The following is a 23,008-nucleotide window of genomic DNA, read 5'->3' on the forward strand; positions in this document are numbered from 1 at the left end:
TAGGAATGTGCAATCATCATGAAACGTTCAGATCACTTACAACTCAATAGATTCTACCTTCTTGTAATGTTTCAGTCTGATTGGACCTTGTTTTCACACAAATGGACCCAGAAAATGTGAAATTGTGCTTCGTGCAACATAATTCTGGGTGCCATTTACAAACCATAAGTGCTAATGACTCCATTCCTTTTTGTGGTTGTAGGGTCTGTTGATTGGAGTACACTGAAACAAACCTGATTTCTCTAGGACATTCAGAAGCCAAGTTATAAGCCCACAAATGTGTAACTGGACTACTTCTTTAAAGTGACACCAGGCCTGGTGACGTTTGGGACATGGTTTGACCTCCTATAGGAATGTGCGATCATCATGAAACGTTCAGATCACTTACAACTCAATAGATTCTACCTTCTTGTAACGTTTCAGCCTGATTGGACCTTGTTTTCACACAAATGGACCCAGAATGATGTGAAATTGTGCTTCGTGCAACATAATTCTGGGTGCCATTTAAAAACCATAAGTGCTAATGACTCCATTCCTTTTTGTGGTTGTAGGGGCTGTTGATTGGAGTACACTAAAACAAACCTGATCTCTCTAGGACATTCAGAAGCCAAGTTATAAGCCCACAAATGTGTAACTGGACTACTTTAAAGTGACACCAGGCCTGGTGACCTTTGGGACATGGTTTTACCCCCTGTAGGAATGTGCAATCATCATGAAACGTTCAGATCACTTACAACTCAATAGATTCTACCTTCTTGTAACGTTTCAGTCTGATTGGACCTTGTTTTCACACAAATGGACCCAGAAAATATGAAATTGTGCTTCGTGCAACATAATTCTGGGTGCCATTTACAAACCATAAGTGCTAATGACTCCATTCCTTTTTGTGGTTGTAGGGTCTGTTGATTGGAGTACACTGACACAAACTTGATTTCTCTAGGACATTCAGAAGCCAAGTTATAAGCCCACACATGTGTAACTGGACTACTTCTTTAAAGTGACACCAGGCCTGGTGACCTTTGGGACATGGTTTTACCCCCTATAGGAATGTGCGATCATCATGAAACGTTCAGATCACTTACAACTCAATAGATTCTACCTTCTTGTAACGTTTCAGCCTGATTGGACCTTGTTTTCACAGAAATGGACCCAGAATGATGTGAAATTGTGCTTCGTGCAACATAATTCTGGGTGTTATTTACAAACAATAAGTGCTAATGACTCCATTCCTTTTTGTGGTTCTAGGGGCTGTTGATTGGAGTACACTAAAACAAACCTGATCTCTCTAGGACATTCAGAAGCCAAGTTATAAGCCCACAAATGTGTAACTGGACTACTTCTTTAAAGTGACACCAGGCCTGGTGACCTTTGGGACATGGTTTTACCCCCTATAGGAATGTGCGATCATCATGAAACGTTCAGATCACTTACAACTCAATAGATTCTACCTTCTTGTAACGTTTCAGCCTGATTGGACCTTGTTTTGACACAAATGGACCCAGAATGATGTGAAATTGTGCTTCGTGCAACATACTTCTGGGTGCCATTTACAAACCATAAGTGCTAATGACTCCATTCCTTTTTGTGGTTGTAGGGGCTGTTGATTGGAGTACATTAAAACAAACCTGATCTCTCTAGGACATTCAGAAGCCAAGTTATAAGCCAACAAAGGTGTAACTGGACTACTTCTTTAAAGTGACACCAGGCCCGGTGACCTTTGGGAAACGGTTTGACCCCCTATAGGAATGTGCGATCATCATGAAACGTTCAGATCACTTACAACTCAATAGATTCTACCTTCTTGTAACGTTTCAGCCTGATTGTCCTTGTTTTCACACAAATGGACCCAGAATGATGTGAAATTGTGCTTCGTGCAACATAATTCTGGGTGCCATTTACAAACCATAAGTGCTAATGACTCCATTCCTTTTTGTGGTTGTAGGGGCTGTTGATTGGAGTACATTAAAACAAACCTGATCTCTCTAGGACATTAAGAAGCCAGGTTATAAGCCCACAAAGGTGTAACTGGACTACTTCTTTAAAGTGACACCAGGCCCGGTGACCTTTGGGACATGGTTTGACCACCTATAGGAATGTGCGATCACCATGAAATGTTCAGATCACTTACAACTCAATAGATTCTACCTTCTTGTAACGTTTCAGCCTGATTGGAACTTGTTTTCACACAAATGAACCCAGAATGATGTGAAATTGTGCTTCGTGCAACATAATTCTGGGTGCCATTTAAAAACCATAAGTGCTAATGACTCCATTCCTTTTTGTGGTTGTAGGGGCTGTTGATTGGAGTACACTAAAACAAACCTGATCTCTCTAGGACATTCAGAAGCCAAGTTATAAGCCCACAAATGTGTAACTGGACTACTTCTTTAAATTGACACCAGATCCGGTGACCTTTGGGACATGGTTTGACCCCCTATAGGAATGTGCGATCATCATGAAACGTTCAGATCACTTACAACTCAATAGATTCTACCTTCTTGTAACGTTTCAGCCTGATTGGACCTTGTTTTCACACAAATGGACCCAGAATGATGTGAAATTGTGCTTCGTGCAACATAATTCTGGGTGCCATTTAAAAACCATAAGTGCTAATGACTCCATTCCTTTTTGTGGTTGTAGGGGCTGTTGATTGGAGTACATTAAAACAAACCTGATCTCTCTAGGACATTCAGAAGCCAAGTTATAAGCCCACAAATGTGTAACTGGACTACTTTAAAGTGACACCAGGCCTGGTGACCTTTGGGACATGGTTTTACCCCCTGTAGGAATGTGCAATCATCATGAAACGTTCAGATCACTTACAACTCAATAGATTCTACCTTCTTGTAATGTTTCAGTCTGATTGGACCTTGTTTTCACACAAATGGACCCAGAAAATGTGAAATTGTGCTTCGTGCAACATAATTCTGGGTGTTATTTACAAACAATAAGTGCTAATGACTCCATTCCTTTTTGTGGTTCTAGGGGCTGTTGATTGGAGTACACTAAAACAAACCTGATCTCTCTAGGACATTCAGAAGCCAAGTTATAAGCCCACAAATGTGTAACTGGACTACTTCTTTAAAGTGACACCAGGCCTGGTGACCTTTGGGACATGGTTTTACCCCCTATAGGAATGTGCGATCATCATGAAACGTTCAGATCACTTACAACTCAATAGATTCTACCTTCTTGTAACGTTTCAGCCTGATTGGACCTTGTTTTGACACAAATGGACCCAGAATGATGTGAAATTGTGCTTCGTGCAACATACTTCTGGGTGCCATTTACAAACCATAAGTGCTAATGACTCCATTCCTTTTTGTGGTTGTAGGGGCTGTTGATTGGAGTACATTAAAACAAACCTGATCTCTCTAGGACATTAAGAAGCCAGGTTATAAGCCCACAAAGGTGTAACTGGACTACTTCTTTAAAGTGACACCAGGCCCGGTGACCTTTGGGACATGGTTTGACCACCTATAGGAATGTGCGATCACCATGAAATGTTCAGATCACTTACAACTCAATAGATTCTACCTTCTTGTAACGTTTCAGCCTGATTGGAACTTGTTTTCACACAAATGAACCCAGAATGATATGAAATTGTGCTTCGTGCAACATAATTCTGGGTGCCATTTAAAAACCATAAGTGCTAATGACTCCATTCCTTTTTGTGGTTGTAGGGGCTGTTGATTGGAGTACACTAAAACAAACCTGATCTCTCTAGGACATTCAGAAGCCAAGTTATAAGCCCACAAATGTGTAACTGGACTACTTCTTTAAATTGACACCAGATCCGGTGACCTTTGGGACATGGTTTGACCCCCTATAGGAATGTGCGATCATCATGAAACGTTCAGATCACTTACAACTCAATAGATTCTACCTTCTTGTAACGTTTCAGCCTGATTGGACCTTGTTTTCACACAAATGGACCCAGAATGATGTGAAATTGTGCTTCGTGCAACATAATTCTGGGTGCCATTTACAAACCATAAGTGCTAATGACTCCATTCCTTTTTGTGGTTGTAGGGTCTTGGAGTACACTGAAACAAACCTGATCTCTCTAGGACATTCAGAAGCCAAGTTATAAGCCCACAAATGTGTAACTGGACTACTTCTTTAAAGTGACACCAGGCCTGGTGACCTTTGGGACATGGTTTTACCCCCTATAGGAATGTGCGATCATCATGAAACGTTCAGATCACTTACAACTCAATAGATTCTACCTTCTTGTAACGTTTCATCCTGATTGGACCTTGTTTTCACACAAATGGACCCAGAATGATGTGAAATTGTGCTTCGTGCAACATAATTCTGGGTGCAATTTAAAAACCATAAGTGCTAATGACTCCATTCCTTTTTGTGGTTGTAGGGGCTGTTGATTGGAGTACATTAAAACAAACCTGATCTCTCTAGGACATTCAGAAGCCAAGTTATAAGCCCACAAATGTGTAACTGGACTACTTTAAAGTGACACCAGGCCTGGTGACCTTTGGGACATGGTTTTACCCCCTGTAGGAATGTGCAATCATCATGAAACGTTCAGATCACTTACAACTCAATAGATTCTACCTTCTTGTAATGTTTCAGTCTGATTGGACCTTGTTTTCACACAAATGGACCCAGAAAATGTGAAATTGTGCTTCGTGCAACATAATTCTGGGTGCCATTTACAAACCATAAGTGCTAATGACTCCATTCCTTTTTGTGGTTGTAGGGTCTGTTGATTGGAGTACACTGAAACAAACCTGATTTCTCTAGGACATTCAGAAGCCAAGTTATAAGCCCACAAATGTGTAACTGGACTACTTCTTTAAAGTGACACCAGGCCTGGTGACGTTTGGGACATGGTTTGACCTCCTATAGGAATGTGCGATCATCATGAAACGTTCAGATCACTTACAACTCAATAGATTCTACCTTCTTGTAACGTTTCAGCCTGATTGGACCTTGTTTTCACACAAATGGACCCAGAATGATGTGAAATTGTGCTTCGTGCAACATAATTCTGGGTGCCATTTAAAAACCATAAGTGCTAATGACTCCATTCCTTTTTGTGGTTGTAGGGGCTGTTGATTGGAGTACACTAAAACAAACCTGATCTCTCTAGGACATTCAGAAGCCAAGTTATAAGCCCACAAATGTGTAACTGGACTACTTTAAAGTGACACCAGGCCTGGTGACCTTTGGGACATGGTTTTACCCCCTGTAGGAATGTGCAATCATCATGAAACGTTCAGATCACTTACAACTCAATAGATTCTACCTTCTTGTAACGTTTCAGTCTGATTGGACCTTGTTTTCACACAAATGGACCCAGAAAATATGAAATTGTGCTTCGTGCAACATAATTCTGGGTGCCATTTACAAACCATAAGTGCTAATGACTCCATTCCTTTTTGTGGTTGTAGGGTCTGTTGATTGGAGTACACTGACACAAACTTGATTTCTCTAGGACATTCAGAAGCCAAGTTATAAGCCCACACATGTGTAACTGGACTACTTCTTTAAAGTGACACCAGGCCTGGTGACCTTTGGGACATGGTTTTACCCCCTATAGGAATGTGCGATCATCATGAAACGTTCAGATCACTTACAACTCAATAGATTCTACCTTCTTGTAACGTTTCAGCCTGATTGGACCTTGTTTTCACAGAAATGGACCCAGAATGATGTGAAATTGTGCTTCGTGCAACATAATTCTGGGTGTTATTTACAAACAATAAGTGCTAATGACTCCATTCCTTTTTGTGGTTCTAGGGGCTGTTGATTGGAGTACACTAAAACAAACCTGATCTCTCTAGGACATTCAGAAGCCAAGTTATAAGCCCACAAATGTGTAACTGGACTACTTCTTTAAAGTGACACCAGGCCTGGTGACCTTTGGGACATGGTTTTACCCCCTATAGGAATGTGCGATCATCATGAAACGTTCAGATCACTTACAACTCAATAGATTCTACCTTCTTGTAACGTTTCAGCCTGATTGGACCTTGTTTTGACACAAATGGACCCAGAATGATGTGAAATTGTGCTTCGTGCAACATACTTCTGGGTGCCATTTACAAACCATAAGTGCTAATGACTCCATTCCTTTTTGTGGTTGTAGGGGCTGTTGATTGGAGTACATTAAAACAAACCTGATCTCTCTAGGACATTCAGAAGCCAAGTTATAAGCCAACAAAGGTGTAACTGGACTACTTCTTTAAAGTGACACCAGGCCCGGTGACCTTTGGGAAACGGTTTGACCCCCTATAGGAATGTGCGATCATCATGAAACGTTCAGATCACTTACAACTCAATAGATTCTACCTTCTTGTAACGTTTCAGCCTGATTGTCCTTGTTTTCACACAAATGGACCCAGAATGATGTGAAATTGTGCTTCGTGCAACATAATTCTGGGTGCCATTTACAAACCATAAGTGCTAATGACTCCATTCCTTTTTGTGGTTGTAGGGGCTGTTGATTGGAGTACATTAAAACAAACCTGATCTCTCTAGGACATTAAGAAGCCAGGTTATAAGCCCACAAAGGTGTAACTGGACTACTTCTTTAAAGTGACACCAGGCCCGGTGACCTTTGGGACATGGTTTGACCACCTATAGGAATGTGCGATCACCATGAAATGTTCAGATCACTTACAACTCAATAGATTCTACCTTCTTGTAACGTTTCAGCCTGATTGGAACTTGTTTTCACACAAATGAACCCAGAATGATGTGAAATTGTGCTTCGTGCAACATAATTCTGGGTGCCATTTAAAAACCATAAGTGCTAATGACTCCATTCCTTTTTGTGGTTGTAGGGGCTGTTGATTGGAGTACACTAAAACAAACCTGATCTCTCTAGGACATTCAGAAGCCAAGTTATAAGCCCACAAATGTGTAAATGGACTACTTCTTTAAATTGACACCAGATCCGGTGACCTTTGGGACATGGTTTGACCCCCTATAGGAATGTGCGATCATCATGAAACGTTCAGATCACTTACAACTCAATAGATTCTACCTTCTTGTAACGTTTCAGCCTGATTGGACCTTGTTTTCACACAAATGGACCCAGAATGATGTGAAATTGTGCTTCGTGCAACATAATTCTGGGTGCCATTTAAAAACCATAAGTGCTAATGACTCCATTCCTTTTTGTGGTTGTAGGGGCTGTTGATTGGAGTACATTAAAACAAACCTGATCTCTCTAGGACATTCAGAAGCCAAGTTATAAGCCCACAAATGTGTAACTGGACTACTTTAAAGTGACACCAGGCCTGGTGACCTTTGGGACATGGTTTTACCCCCTGTAGGAATGTGCAATCATCATGAAATGTTCAGATCACTTACAACTCAATAGATTCTACCTTCTTGTAATGTTTCAGTCTGATTGGACCTTGTTTTCACACAAATGGACCCAGAAAATGTGAAATTGTGCTTCGTGCAACATAATTCTGGGTGCCATTTACAAACCATAAGTGCTAATGACTCCATTCCTTTTTGTGGTTGTAGGGTCTGTTGATTGGAGTACACTGAAACAAACCTGATTTCTCTAGGACATTCAGAAGCCAAGTTATAAGCCCACAAATGTGTAACTGGACTACTTCTTTAAAGTGACACCAGGCCTGGTGACCTTTGGGACATGGTTTTACCCCCTATAGGAATGTGCGATAATCATGAAACGTTCAGATCACTTACAACTCAATAGATTCTACCTTCTTGTAACGTTTCAGCCTGATTGGACCTTGTTTTCACACAAATGGACCCAGAATGATGTGAAATTGTGCTTCCTGCAACATAATTCTGGGTGTTATTTACAAACCATAAGTGCTAATGACTCCATTCCTTTTTGTGGTTGTAGGGGCTGTTGATTGGAGTACACTAAAACAAACCTGATCTCTCTAGGACATTCAGAAGCCAAGTTATAAGCCCACAAAGGTGTAACTGGACTACTTCTTTAAAGTGACACCAGGCCTGGTGACCTTTGGGACATGGTTTTACCCCCTATAGGAATGTGCGATCATCATGAAACAGTCAGATCACTTACAACTCAATAGATTCTACCTTCTTGTAACGTTTCAGCCTGATTGGACCTTGTTTTGACACAAATGGACCCAGAATGATGTGAAATTGTGCTTCGTGCAACATAATTCTGGGTGCCATTTACAAACCATAAGTGCTAATGACTCCATTCCTTTTTGTGGTTGTAGGGGCTGTTGATTGGAGTACATTAAAACAAACCTGATCTCTCTAGGACATTCAGAAGCCAAGTTATAAGCCAACAAAGGTGTAACTGGACTACTTCTTTAAAGTGACACCAGGCCCGGTGACCTTTGGGAAATGGTTTGACCCCCTATAGGAATGTGCAATCATCATGAAATGTTCAGATCACTTACAACTCAATAGATTCTACCTTCTTGTAACGTTTCAGCCTGATTGGACCTTGTTTTCACACAAATGGACCCAGAATGATGTGAAATTGTGCTTCGTGCAACATACTTCTTGGTGCCATTTACAAACCATAAGTGCTAATGACTCCATTCCTTTTTGTGGTTGTAGGGGCTGTTGATTGGAGTACATTAAAACAAACCTGATCTCTCTAGGACATTCAGAAGCCAAGTTATAAGCCCACAAAGGTGTAACTGGACTACTTCTTTAAAGTGACACCAGGCCCGATGACCTTTGGGACATGGTTTGACCCCCTATAGGAATGTGCGATCATCATGAAACGTTCAGATCACTTACAACTCAATAGATTCTACCTTCTTGTAACGTTTCAGCCTGATTGGACCTTGTTTTCACACAAATGGACCCAGAATGATGTGAAATTGTGCTTCGTGCAACATAATTCTGGGTGCCATTTACAAACCATAAGTGCTAATGACTCCATTCCTTTTTGTGGTTGTAGGGGCTGTTGATTGGAGTACATTAAAACAAACCTGATCTCTCTAGGACATTCAGAAGCCACGTTATAAGCCCACAAATGTGTAACTGGACTACTTCTTTAAAGTGACACCAGATCCGGTGACCTTTTGGACATGGTTTTACCCCCTGTAGGAAAGTGCAATCATCATGAAACGTTCAGATCACTTACAACTCAATAGATTCTACCTTCTTGTAACGTTTCAGCCTGATTGGACCTTGTTTTCACACAAATGGACCCAGAATGATGTGAAATTGTGCTTCGTGCAACATACTTCTTGGTGCCATTTACAAACCATAAGTGCTAATGACTCCATTCCTTTTTGTGGTTGTAGGGGCTGTTGATTGGAGTACATTAAAACAAACCTGATCTCTCTAGGACATTCAGAAGCCAAGTTATAAGCCCACAAAGGTGTAACTGGACTACTTCTTTAAAGTGACACCAGGCCCGATGACCTTTGGGACATGGTTTGACCCCCTATAGGAATGTGCGATCATCATGAAACGTTCAGATCACTTACAACTCAATAGATTCTACCTTCTTGTAACGTTTCAGCCTGATTGGACCTTGTTTTCACACAAATGGACCCAGAATGATGTGAAATTGTGCTTCGTGCAACATAATTCTGGGTGCCATTTACAAACCATAAGTGCTAATGACTCCATTCCTTTTTGTGGTTGTAGGGGCTGTTGATTGGAGTACATTAAAACAAACCTGATCTCTCTAGGACATTCAGAAGCCACGTTATAAGCCCACAAAGGTGTAACTGGACTACTTCTTTAAAGTGACACCAGATCCGGTGACCTTTGGGACATGGTTTGACCACCTTAGGAAAGTGCTATCATCATGAAACGTTCAGATCACTTACAACTCAATAGATTCTACCTTCCTGTAACGTTTCAGCCTGATTGGACCTTGTTTTCACACAAATGGACCCAGAATGATGTGAAATTGTGCTTTGTGCAACATAATTCTGGGTGCCATTTACAAACCATAAGTGCTAATGACTCCATTCCTTTTTGTGGTTGTAGGGGCTGTTGATTGGAGTACACTAAAACAAACCTGATCTCTCTAGGACATTCAGAAGCCAAGTTATAAGCCCACAAATGTGTAACTGGACTACTTCTTTAAAGTGACACCAGGGCTGGTGACCTTTGGGACATGGTTTTACCCCCTATAGGAATGTGCGATCATCATGAAACGTTCAGATCACTTACAACTCAATAGATTCTACCTTCTTGTAACGTTTCAGCCTGATTGGACCATGTTTTCACACAAATGAACCCAGAATGATGTGAAATTGTGCTTCGTGCAACATAATTCTGGGTGCCATTTAAAAACCATAAGTGCTAATGACTCCATTCCTTTTTGGGGTAATGGGGGCTGTTAATTGGAGTACTCTAAAACAAACCTGACCTCTCTAGGATATTCAGAAGCCAAGTTATAAGCCCACAAATGTGTAACTGGACTACTTCTTTAAATTGACACCAGGCCTGGTGACCTTTGGGACATGGTTTCACCCCCTATAGGAATGTGCGATAATCATGAAACGTTCAGATCACTTACAACTCAATAGATTCTACCTTCTTGTAACGTTTCAGCCTGATTGGACCTTGTTTTGACACAAATGGACCCAGAATGATGTGAAATTGTGCTTCGTGCAACATAATTCTGGGTGCCATTTACAAACCATAAGTGCTAATGACTCCATTCCTTTTTGTGGTTGTAGGGGCTGTTGATTGGAGTACACTGAAACAAACCTGATCTCTCTAGGACATTCAGAAGCCAAGTTATAAGCCCACAAATGTGTAACTGGACTACTTCTTTAAAGTGACACCAGGCCTGGTGACCTTTGGGACATGGTTTTAGCCCCTATAGGAATGTGCGATCATCATGAAACGTTCAGATCACTTACAACTCAATAGATTCTAACTTCTTGTAACGTTTCAGCCTGATTGGACCTTGTTTTCACACAAATGGACCCAGAATGATGTGAAATTGTGCTTCGTGCAACATAATTCTGGGTGCCATTTACAAACCATAAGTGCTAATGACTCCATTCCTTTTTGTGGTTGTAGGGGCTGTTGATTGGAGTACATTAAAACAAACCTGATCTCTCTAGGACATTCAGAAGCCAAGTTATAAGCCCACAAAGGTGTAACTGGACTGCTTCTTTAAAGTGACACCAGGCCCGGTGACCTTTGGGACATGGTTTGACCACCTTAGGAAAGTGCGATCATCATGAAACGTTCAGATCACTTACAACTCAATAGATTCTACCTTCCTGTAACGTTTCTGCCTTATTGGACCTTGTTTTCACACAAATGAACCCAGAATGATGTGAAATTGTGCTTCGTGCAACATAATTCTGGGTGCCATTTAAAAACCATAAGTGCTAATGACTCCATTCCTTTTTGGGGTAATGGGGGCTGTTAATTGGATTACTCTAAAATAAACCTGACCTCTCTAGGGTATTCAGAAGCCAAGTTATAAGCCCACAAATGTGTAACTGGACTACTTCTTTAAATTGACACCAGGCCCGGTGACCTTTGGGACATGGTTTGACCCCCTATAGGAATATGCAATCATCATGAAACGTTCAGATCACTTACAACTCAATAGATTCTACCTTCTTGTAACGTTTCAGCCTGATTGGACCTTGTTTTCACACAAATTTACCCAGAATGATGTGAAATTGTGCTTCGTGCAACATAATTCTGGGTGCCATTTACAAACCATAAGTGCTAATGACTCCATTCCTTTTTGTGGTTGTAGGGGCTGTTGATTGGAGTACACTAAAACAAACCTGATCTCTCTAGGACATTCAGAAGCCAAGTTATAAGCCCACAAATGTGTAACTGGACTACTTCTTTAAATTGACACCAGGCCCGGTGACCTTTGGGACATGGTTTGACCCCCTATAGGAATATGTGATCATCATGAAACGTTCAGATCACTTACAACTCAATAGATTCTACCTTCTTGTAACGTTTCAGCCTGATTGGACCTTGTTTTCACACAAATGGACCCAGAATGATGTGAAATTGTGCTTCGTGCAACATAATTCTGGGTGCCATTTAAAAACCATGAGTGCTAATGACTCCATTCCTTTTTGTGGTTGTAGGGGCTGTTGATTGGAGTACACTAAAACAAACCTGATCTCTCTAGGACATTCAGAAGCCAAGTTATAAGCCCACAAATGTGTAACTGGACTACTTCTTTAAAGTGACACCAGGCCTGGTGACCTTTGGGACATGGTTTACCCCCTATAGGAATGTGCGATCATCATGAAACGTTCAGATCACTTACAACTCAATAGATTCTACCTTCTTGTAACGTTTCAGCCTGATTGGACCTTGTTTTCACACAAATGGACCCAGAATGATGTGAAATTGTGCTTCGTGCAACATAATTCTGGGTGCCATTTACAAACCATAAGTGCTAATGACTCCATTCCTTTTTGTGGTTGTAGGGGCTGTTGATTGGAGTACACTAAAACAAACCTGATCTCTCTAGGACATTCAGAAGCCAAGTTATAAGCCCACAAATGTGTAACTGGACTACTTCTTTTAAGTGACACCAGGCCTGGTGACCTTTGGGACATGGTTTGACCCCCTATAGGAATATGTGATCATCATGAAACGTTCAGATCACTTACAACTCAATAGATTCTACCTTCTTGTAACGTTTCAGCCTGATTGGACCTTGTTTTCACACAAATGGACCCAGAATGATGTGAAGTTGTGCTTCGTGCAACATATTTCTGGGTGCCATTTACAAACCATAAGTGCTAATGACTCCATTCCTTTTTGTGATTGTAGGGGCTGTTGATTGGAGTACACTAAAACAAACCTGATCTCTCTAGGACATTCAGAAGCCAAGTTATAAGCCCACAAATGTGTAACTGGACTACTTCTTTAAATTGACACCAGGCCTGGTGACCTTTGGGACATGGTTTGACCCCCTATAGGAATATGTGATCATCATGAAACGTTCAGATCACTTACAACTCAATAGATTCTACCTTCTTGTAACGTTTCAGCCTGATTGGACCTTGTTTTCACACAAATGGACCCAGAATGATGTGAAATTGTGCTTCGTGCAACATAATTCTGGGTGCCATTTACAAACCATAAGTGCTAATGACTCCATTCCTTTTTGTGGTTGTAGGGGCTGTTGATTGGAGTACACTAAAACAAACCTGATCTCTCTAGGACATTCAGAAGCCAAGTTATAAGCCCACAAATGTGTAACTGGACTACTTCTTTAAAGTGACACCAGGCCTGGTGACCTTTGGGACATGGTTTTACCCCCTATAGGAATGTGCGATCATCATGAAACGTTCAGATCACTTACAACTCAATAGATTCTTCCTTCTTGTAACGTTTCAGCCTGATTGGACCTTGTTTTCACACATATGGACCCAGAATGATGTGAAATTGTGCTTCGTGCAACATAATTCTGGGTGCCATTTACAAACCATAAGTGCTAATGACTCCATTCCTTTTTGTGGTTGTAGGGGCTGTTGATTGGAGTACACTAAAACAAACCTGATCTCTCTAGGACATTCAGAAGCCAAGTTATAAGCCCACAAATGTGTAACTGGACTACTTCTTTTAAGTGACACCAGGCCTGGTGACCTTTGGGACATGGTTTTACCCCCTATAGGAATGTGCGATCATCATGAAACGTTCAGATCACTTACAACTCAATAGATTCTACCTTCTTGTAACGTTTCAGCCTGATTGGACCTTGTTTTCACACAAATGGACCCAGAATGATGTGAAATTGTGCTTCGTGCAACATATTTCTGGGTGCCATTTACAAACCATAAGTGCTAATGACTCCATTCCTTTTTGTTATTGTAGGGGCTGTTGATTGGAGTACACTAAAACAAACCTGATCTCTCTAGGACATTCAGAAGCCAAGTTATAAGCCCACAAATGTGTAACTGGACTACTTCTTTAAATTGACACTTGATCTGGTGACCTTTGGGACATGGTTTGACCCCCTTAGGAAAGTGCTATCATCATGAAACGTTGAGATCACTTACAACTCAATAGATTCTACCTTCTTGTAACGTTTCAGCCTGATTGGACCTTGTTTTCACACAAATGGACCCAGGATGATGTGAAATTGTGCTTCGTGCAACATACTTCTGGGTGCCATTTACAAACCATAAGTGCTAATGACTCCATTCCCTTTTGTGGTTGTAGGGGCTGTTGATTGGAGTACATTAAAACAAACCTGATCTCTCTAGGACATTCAGAAGCCAAGTTATAAGCCCACAAAGGTGTAACTGGACAACTTCTTTAAAGTGACACCAGGCCCGGTGACCTTTGGGACATGGTTTGACCCCCTATAGGAATGTGCGATCATCATGAAACGTTCAGATCACTTACAACTCAAAAGATTCTACCTTCTTGTAACATTTCAGCCTGATTGGACCTTGTTTTCACACAAATGGACCCAGAATGATGTGAAATTGTGCATCGTGCAACATAATTCTGGGTGCCATTTACAAACCATAAGTGCTAATGACTCCATTTCTTTTTGTGGTTGTAGGGGCTGTTGATTGGAGTACATTAAAAAGAAACCTGATCTCTCTAGGACATTCAGAAGCCAGGTTATAAGCCCACAAAGGTGTAACTGGACTACTTCTTTAAAGTGACCCCAGGCCCGGTGACCTTTGGGACATGGTTTGACCCCCTATAGGAATGTGGGATCACCATGAAATGTTCAGATCACTTACAACTCAATAGATTCTACCTTCTTGTAACGTTTCAGCCTGATTGGACCTTGTTTTCACACAAATGAACCCAGAATTATGTGAAATTGTGCTTCGTGCAAGATAATTCTGGGTGCCATTTAAAAACCATAAGTGCTAATGACTCCATTCCTTTTTGTGGTTGTAGGGGCTGTTGATTGGAGTACACTAAAACAAACCTGATCTCTCTAGGACATTCAGAAGCCAAGTTATAAGCCCACAAATGTGTAACTGGACTACTTCTTTAAAGTGACACCAGGCCTGGTGACCTTTGGGACATGGTTTTACCCCCTATAGGAATGTGCGATCATCATGAAACGTTCAGATCACTTACAACTCAATAGATTCTACCTTCTTGTAACGTTTCAGCCTGATTGGACCTTGTTTTCACACAAATGGACCCAGAATGATGTGAAATTGTGCTTCGTGCAACATACTTCTGGGTGCCATTTACAAACCATACGTGCTAATGACTCCATTCCTTTTTGTGGTTGTAGGGGCTGTTGATTGGAGTACACTAAAACAAACCTGATCTCTCTAGGACATTCAGAAGCCAAGTTATAAGCCCACAAATGTGTAACTGGACTACTTCTTTAAAGTGACACCAGGCCTGGTGACCTTTGGGACATGGTTTTACCCCCTATAGGAATGTGAGATCATCATGAAACGTTCAGATCACTTACAACTCAATAGATTCTACCTTCTTGTAACGTTTCAGCCTGATTGGACCTTGTTTTCACACAAATGGACCCAGAATGATGTGAAATTGTGCTTCGTGCAACATAATACTGGGTGCCATTTACAAACCATAAGTGCTAATGACTCCATTCCTTTTTGTGGTTGTAGGGGCTGTTGATTGGAGTACACTAAAACAAACATGATCTCTCTAGGACATTCAGAAGCCAAGTTATAAGCCCACAAATGTGTAACTGGACTACTTCTTTTAAGTGACACCAGGCCTGGTGACCTTTGGGACATGGTTTTACCCCCTATAGGAATGTGCGATCATCATGAAACGTTCAGATCACTTACAACTCAATAGATTCTACCTTCTTGTAACGTTTCAGCCTGATTGGACCTTGTTTTCACACAAATGGACCCAGAATGATGTGAAATTGTGCTTCGTGCAACATATTTCTGGGTGCCATTTACAAACCATAAGTGCTAATGACTCCATTCCTTTTTGTGATTGTAGGGGCTGTTGATTGGAGTACACTAAAACAAACCTGATCTCTCTAGGACATTCAGAAGCCAAGTTATAAGCCCACAAATGTGTAACTGGACTACTTCTTTAAATTGACACTTGATCTGGTGACCTTTGGGACATGGTTTGACCCCCTTAGGAAAGTGCTATCATCATGAAACGTTCAGATCACTTACAACTCAATAGATTCTACCTTCTTGTAACGTTTCAGCCTGATTGGACCTTGTTTTCACACAAATGGACCCAGGATGATGTGAAATTGTGCTTCGTGCAACATACTTCTGGGTGCCATTTACAAACCATAAGTGCTAATGACTCCATTCCCTTTTGTGGTTGTAGGGGCTGTTGATTGGAGTACATTAAAACAAACCTGATCTCTCTAGGACATTCAGAAGCCAAGTTATAAGCCCACAAATGTGTAACTGGACAACTTCTTTAAAGTGACACCAGGCCCGGTGACCTTTGGAACATGGTTTGACCCCCTATAGGAATGTGCGATCATCATGAAACGTTCAGATCACTTACCACTCAATAGAGTCTACCTTCTTGTAACGTTTCAGCCTGATTGGACCTTGTTTTCACACAAATGGACCCAGAATGATGTGAAATTGTGCTTCGTGCAACATAATTCTGGGTGCCATTTACAAACCATAAGTGCTAATGACTCCATTCCTTTTTGTGGTTGTAGGGGCTGTTGATTGGAGTACATTAAAAAGAAACCTGATCTCTCTAGGACATTCAGAAGCAAGGTTATAAGCCCACAAAGGTGTAACTGGACTACTTCTTTAAAGTGACCCCAGGCCCGGTGACCTTTGGGACATGGTTTGACCCCCTATAGGAATGTGGGATCACCATGAAATGTTCAGATCACTTACAACTCAATAGATTCTACCTTCTTGTAACGTTTCAGCCTGATTGGACCTTGTTTTCACACAAATGAACCCAGAATTATGTGAAATTGTGCTTCGTGCAAGATAATTCTGGGTGCCATTTAAAAACCATAAGTGCTAATGACTCCATTCCTTTTTGTGGTTGTAGGGGCTGTTGATTGGAGTACACTAAAACAAACCTGATCTCTCTAGGACATTCAGAAGCCAAGTTATAAGCCCACAAATGTGTAACTGGACTACTTCTTTAAAGTGACACCAGGCCTGGTGACCTTTGGGACATGGTTTTACCCCCTATAGGAATGTGCGATCATCATGAAACGTTCAGATCACTTACAACTCAATAGATTCTACCTTCTTGTAACGTTTCAGCCTGATTGGACCTTGTTTTCACACAAATGGACACAGAATGATGTGAAATTGTGCTTCGTGCAACATACTTCTGGGTGCCATTTACAAACCATACGTGCTAATGACTCCATTCCCTTTTGTGGTTGTAGGGGCTGTTGATTGGAGTACATTAAAACAAACCTGATCTCTCTAGGACATTCAGAAGCCAAGTTATAAGCCCACAAATGTGTAACTGGACAACTTCTTTAAAGTGACACCAGGCCCGGTGACCTTTGGAACATGGTTTGACCCCCTATAGGAATGTGCGATCATCATGAAACGTTCAGATCACTTACCACTCAATAGAGTCTACCTTCTTGTAACGTTTCAGCCTGATTGGACCTTGTTTTCACACAAATGGACCCAGAATGATGTGAAATTGTGCTTCGTGCAACATAATTCTGGGTGCCATTTACAAACCATAAGTGCTAATGACTCCATTCCTTTTTGTGGTTGTAGGGGCTGTTGATTGGAGTACATTAAAAAGAAACCTGATCTCTCTAGGACATTCAGAAGCAAGGTTATAAGCCCACAAAGGTGTAACTGGACTACTTCTTTAAAGTGACCCCAGGCCCGGTGACCTTTGGGACATGGTTTGACCCCCTATAGGAATGTGGGATCACCATGAAATGTTCAGATCACTTACAACTCAATAGATTCTACCTTCTTGTAACGTTTCAGCCTGATTGGACCTTGTTTTCACACAAATGAACCCAGAATTATGTGAAATTGTGCTTCGTGCAAGATAATTCTGGGTGCCATTTAAAAACCATAAGTGCTAATGACTCCATTCCTTTTTGTGGTTGTAGGGGCTGTTGATTGGAGTACACTAAAACAAACCTGATCTCTCTAGGACATTCAGAAGCCAAGTTATAAGCCCACAAATGTGTAACTGGACTACTTCTTTAAAGTGACACCAGGCCTGGTGACCTTTGGGACATGGTTTTACCCCCTATAGGAATGTGCGATCATCATCAAACGTTCAGATCACTTACAACTCAATAGATTCTACCTTCTTGTAACGTTTCAGCCTGATTGGACCTTGTTTTCACACAAATGGACCCAGAATGATGTGAAATTGTGCTTCGTGCAACATACTTCTGGGTGCCATTTACAAACCATACGTGCTAATGACTCCATTCCCTTTTGTGGTTGTAGGGGCTGTTGATTGGAGTACATTAAAACAAACCTGATCTCTCTAGGACATTCAGAAGCCAAGTTATAAGCCCTCAAAGGTGTAACTGGACAACTTCTTTAAAGTGACACCAGGCCCGGTGACCTTTGGGACATGGTTTGACCCCCTATAGGAATGTGCGATCATCATGAAACGTTCAGATCACTTACAACTCAATAGATTCTACCTTCTTGTAACGTTTCAGCCTGATTGGACCTTGTTTTCACACAAATGGACCCAGAATGATGTGAAATTGTGCTTCGTGCAACATAATTCTGGGTGCCATTTACAAACCATAAGTGCTAATGACTCCATTCCTTTTTGTGGTTGTAGGGGCTGTTGATTGGAGTACATTAAAACAAACCTGATCTCTCTAGGACATTCAGAAGCCAGGTTATAAGCCCACAAAGGTGTAACTGGACTACTTCTTTAAAGTGACACCAGGCCCGGTGACCTTTGGGACATGGTTTGACCACCTATAGGAATGTGCGATCACCATGAAATGTTCAGATCACTTACAACTCAATAGATTCTACCTTCTTGTAACGTTTCAGCCTGATTGGACCTTGTTTTCACACAAATGAACCCAGAATGATGTGAAATTGTGCTTCGTGCAACATAATTCTGGGTGCCATTTAAAAACCATAATTGCTAATGACTCCATTCCTTTTTGTGGTTGTAGGGGCTGTTGATTGGAGTACACTAAAACAAACCTGATCTCTCTAGGACATTCAGAAGCCAAGTTATAAGCCCACAAATGTGTAACTGGACTACTTCTTTAAATTGACACCAGATCCGGTGACCTTTGGGACATGGTTTTACCCCCTGTAGGAATGTGCAATCATCATGAAACGTTCAGATCACTTACAACTCAATAGATTCTACCTTCTTGTAACGTTTCAGTCTGATTGGACCTTGTTTTCACACAAATGGACCCAGAAAATGTGAAATTGTGCTTCGTGCAACATAATTCTGGGTGCCATTTACAAACCATAAGTGCTAATGACTCCATTCCTTTCTGTGGTTGTAGGGTCTGTTGATTGGAGTACACTGAAACAAACCTGATTTCTCTAGGACATTCAGAAGCCAAGTTATAAGCCCACAAATGTGTAACTGGACTACTTCTTTAAAGTGACACCAGGCCTGGTGACCTTTGGGTCATGGTTTTACCCCCTATAGGACTGTGCGATCATCATGAAACGTTCAGATCACTTACACATCAATAGATTCTACCTTCTTGTAACGTTTCAGCCTGATTGGACCTTGTTTTGACACAAATGGACCCAGAATGATGTGAAATTGTGCTTCGTGCAACATACTTCTGGCTGCCATTTACAAACCATAAGTGCTAATGACTCCATTCCTTTTTGTGGTTGTAGGGGCTGTTGATTGGAGTACATTAAAACAAACCTGATCTCTCTAGGACATTCAGAAGCCAGGTTATAAGCCCACAAAGGTGTAACTGGACTACTTCTTTAAAGTGACACCAGGCCCGGTGACCTTTGGGACATGGTTTGACCACCTATAGGAATGTGCGATCACCATGAAATGTTCAGATCACTTACAACTCAATAGATTCTACCTTCTTGTAACGTTTCAGCCTGATTGGACCTTGTTTTCACACAAATGAACCCAGAATGATGTGAAATTGTGCTTCGTGCAACATAATTCTGGGTGCCATTTAAAAACCATAAGTGCTAATGACTCCATTCCTTTTTGTGGTTGTAGGGGCTGTTGACTGGAGTACACTAAAACAAACCTGATCTCTCTAGGACATTCAGAAGCCAAGTTATACAGGTGCTGGCCAGTAAATTAGAATATCATCAAAAGGTTGAAGATATTTCAGTAATTCCATTCAAAACGTGAAACTTGTACATTATATTCATGCAATGCACACAGACCAATGTATTTCCAATGTTCATTACATTTCAATTTGATATTCATAAGTGACAACTAATGAAAACTCCAAATTTGGTATCTCAAAAAATTAGAATATTCTGAAAAGGCTGAATATAGAAGACACCTGCTGCCACTCTAATCAGCTGATTTACTCAAAACACCTGCAAAGGCCTTTAAAAGGTCCCTCAGTCTTGTTTTGAAGGCACCACAATCATGGGGAAGACTTCTGACTTAACAGCTGTCCAAAAGACAATCATTGACACCTTGCACAAGGAGGGCAAGACACAAAAGGTGATTGCTAAAGAAGCTGGCTGTTCGCAGAGCTCTGTGTCCAAGCACATTAACAGACAGGCGAAGGGACGGAAAAAATGTGGTAGAAAAAAGTGTACAAGCTCTAGGGATAACCGCACCCTGCAGAGAATTGTGACGACAAACCCATTCAAAAATGTGGGGGAGATCCACAAAGAGTGGACTGCAGCTGGAGTCAGCGCTTCAAGAACCACCACGAAGAGACTCATGAAAGACATGGGATTCAGGTGTCGCATTCCGTGTGTCAAGCCACTCTTGAACAAGAAACAGCGCAAGAAGCGTCTCGCCTGGGCCAAGGACAAAAAGGACTGGACTGATGCTGAGTGGTCCAAAGTTATGTTTTCTGATGAAAGCAAGTTCTGCATTTCCTTTGGAAATCAAGGACCCAGAGTCTGGAGGAAGAGCGGAGAAGCACAGAATCCACGTTGCATGAGGTCCAGTGTAAAGTTTCCACCGTCAGTGATGGTGTGGGGTGCCATGTCATCTGCCGGTGTTGGCCCACTCTGTTTCCTGAGGTCCAGGGTCAATGCAGCCGTCTACCAGGAAGTTTTAGAGCACTTCATGCTTCCTGCTGCTGACCAACTTTATGGGGATGCAGACTTCACCTTTCAACAGGACTTGGCACCTGCACACAGTGCCAAAACCACCAGCACCTGGTTCAAGGACCATGGTATCCCTGTCCTTGATTGGCCCGCAAACTCGCCTGACCTTAACCCCATAGAAAATCTATGGGGTATTGTGAAGCGGAGGATGCAATACGCTAGACCCAACAATGCAGAGGAGCTGAAGACGACTATCAGAGCAACCTGGGCTCTCATAACACCTGAGCAGTGCCACAGACTGATCGAGTCCATGCCACGCCGCATTACTGCAGTTATTGAGGCAAAAGGAGCCCCGACTAAGTATTGAGTGCTATACATGCACATTCTTTTCATGTTCATTCTTTTCAGTTGGCCAACATTAGAGAAACAAACATTTTTTCATTGGCCTTTAGAATATTCTAATTTTCTGAGATACCAGATTTGATGTTTTCATGGTTGTCACCTATAAATATCAAAATTAAACGTAATAAACATTGGAAATACATTGGTCTGTGTGCATTGCATGAATATAATGTAAAAGTTTCACGTTTTGAATGGAATTACTGAAATATTTTCAACCTTTTGATGATATTCTAATTTACTGGCCAGCACCTGTAAGCCCACAAATGTGTAACTGGACTACTTCTTTAAATTGACACCAGATCCGGTGACCTTTGGGACATGGTTTGACCCCCTATAGGAATGTGCGATCATCATGAAACGTTCAGATCACTTACAACTCAATAGATTCTACCTTCTTGTAACGTTTCAGCCTGATTGGACCTTGTTTTCACACAAATGGACCCAGAATGATGTGAAATTGTGCTTCGTGCAACATAATTCTGGGTGCCATTTACAAACCATAAGTGCTAATGACTCCATTCCTTTTTGTGGTTGTAGGGTCTGTTGATTGGAGTACACTGAAACAAACCATATCTCTCTCTAGGACATTCAGAAGCCAAGTTATAAGCCCACAAATGTGTAACTGGACTACTTCTTTAAAGTGACACCAGGCCTGGTGACCTTTGGGACATGGTTTTACCCCCTATAGGAATGTGCGATCATCATGAAACGTTCAGATCACTTACAACTCAATAGATTCTACCTTCTTGTAACGTTTCAGCCTGATTGGACCTTGTTTTGACACAAATGGACCCAGAATGATGTGAAATTGTGCTTCGTGCAACATACTTCTGGCTGCCATTTACAAACCATAAGTGCTAATGACTCCATTCCTTTTTGTGGTTGTAGGGGCTGTTGATTGGAGTACATTAAAACAAACCTGATCTCTCTAGGACATTCAGAAGCCAGGTTATAAGCCCACAAAGGTGTAACTGGACTACTTCTTTAAAGTGACACCAGGCCCGGTGACCTTTGGGACATGGTTTGACCACCTATAGGAATGTGCGATCACCATGAAATGTTCAGATCACTTACAACTCAATAGATTCTACCTTCTTGTAACGTTTCAGCCTGATTGGACCTTGTTTTCACACAAATGAACCCAGAATGATGTGAAATTGTGCTTCGTGCAACATAATTCTGGGTGCCATTTAAAAACCATAAGTGCTAATGACTCCATTCCTTTTTGTGGTTGTAGGGGCTGTTGACTGGAGTACACTAAAACAAACCTGATCTCTCTAGGACATTCAGAAGCCAAGTTATACAGGTGCTGGCCAGTAAATTAGAATATCATCAAAAGGTTGAAGATATTTCAGTAATTCCATTCAAAACGTGAAACTTGTACATTATATTCATGCAATGCACACAGACCAATGTATTTCCAATGTTCATTACATTTAAATTTGATATTCATAAGTGACAACTAATAAAAACTCCAAATTTGGTATCTCAAAAAATTAGAATATTCTGAAAAGGCTGAA

Source organism: Nothobranchius furzeri, chromosome 3 (assembly GCF_043380555.1).
Source record: "Nothobranchius furzeri strain GRZ-AD chromosome 3, NfurGRZ-RIMD1, whole genome shotgun sequence".
Lineage (NCBI taxonomy): Eukaryota > Metazoa > Chordata > Actinopteri > Cyprinodontiformes > Nothobranchiidae > Nothobranchius > Nothobranchius furzeri.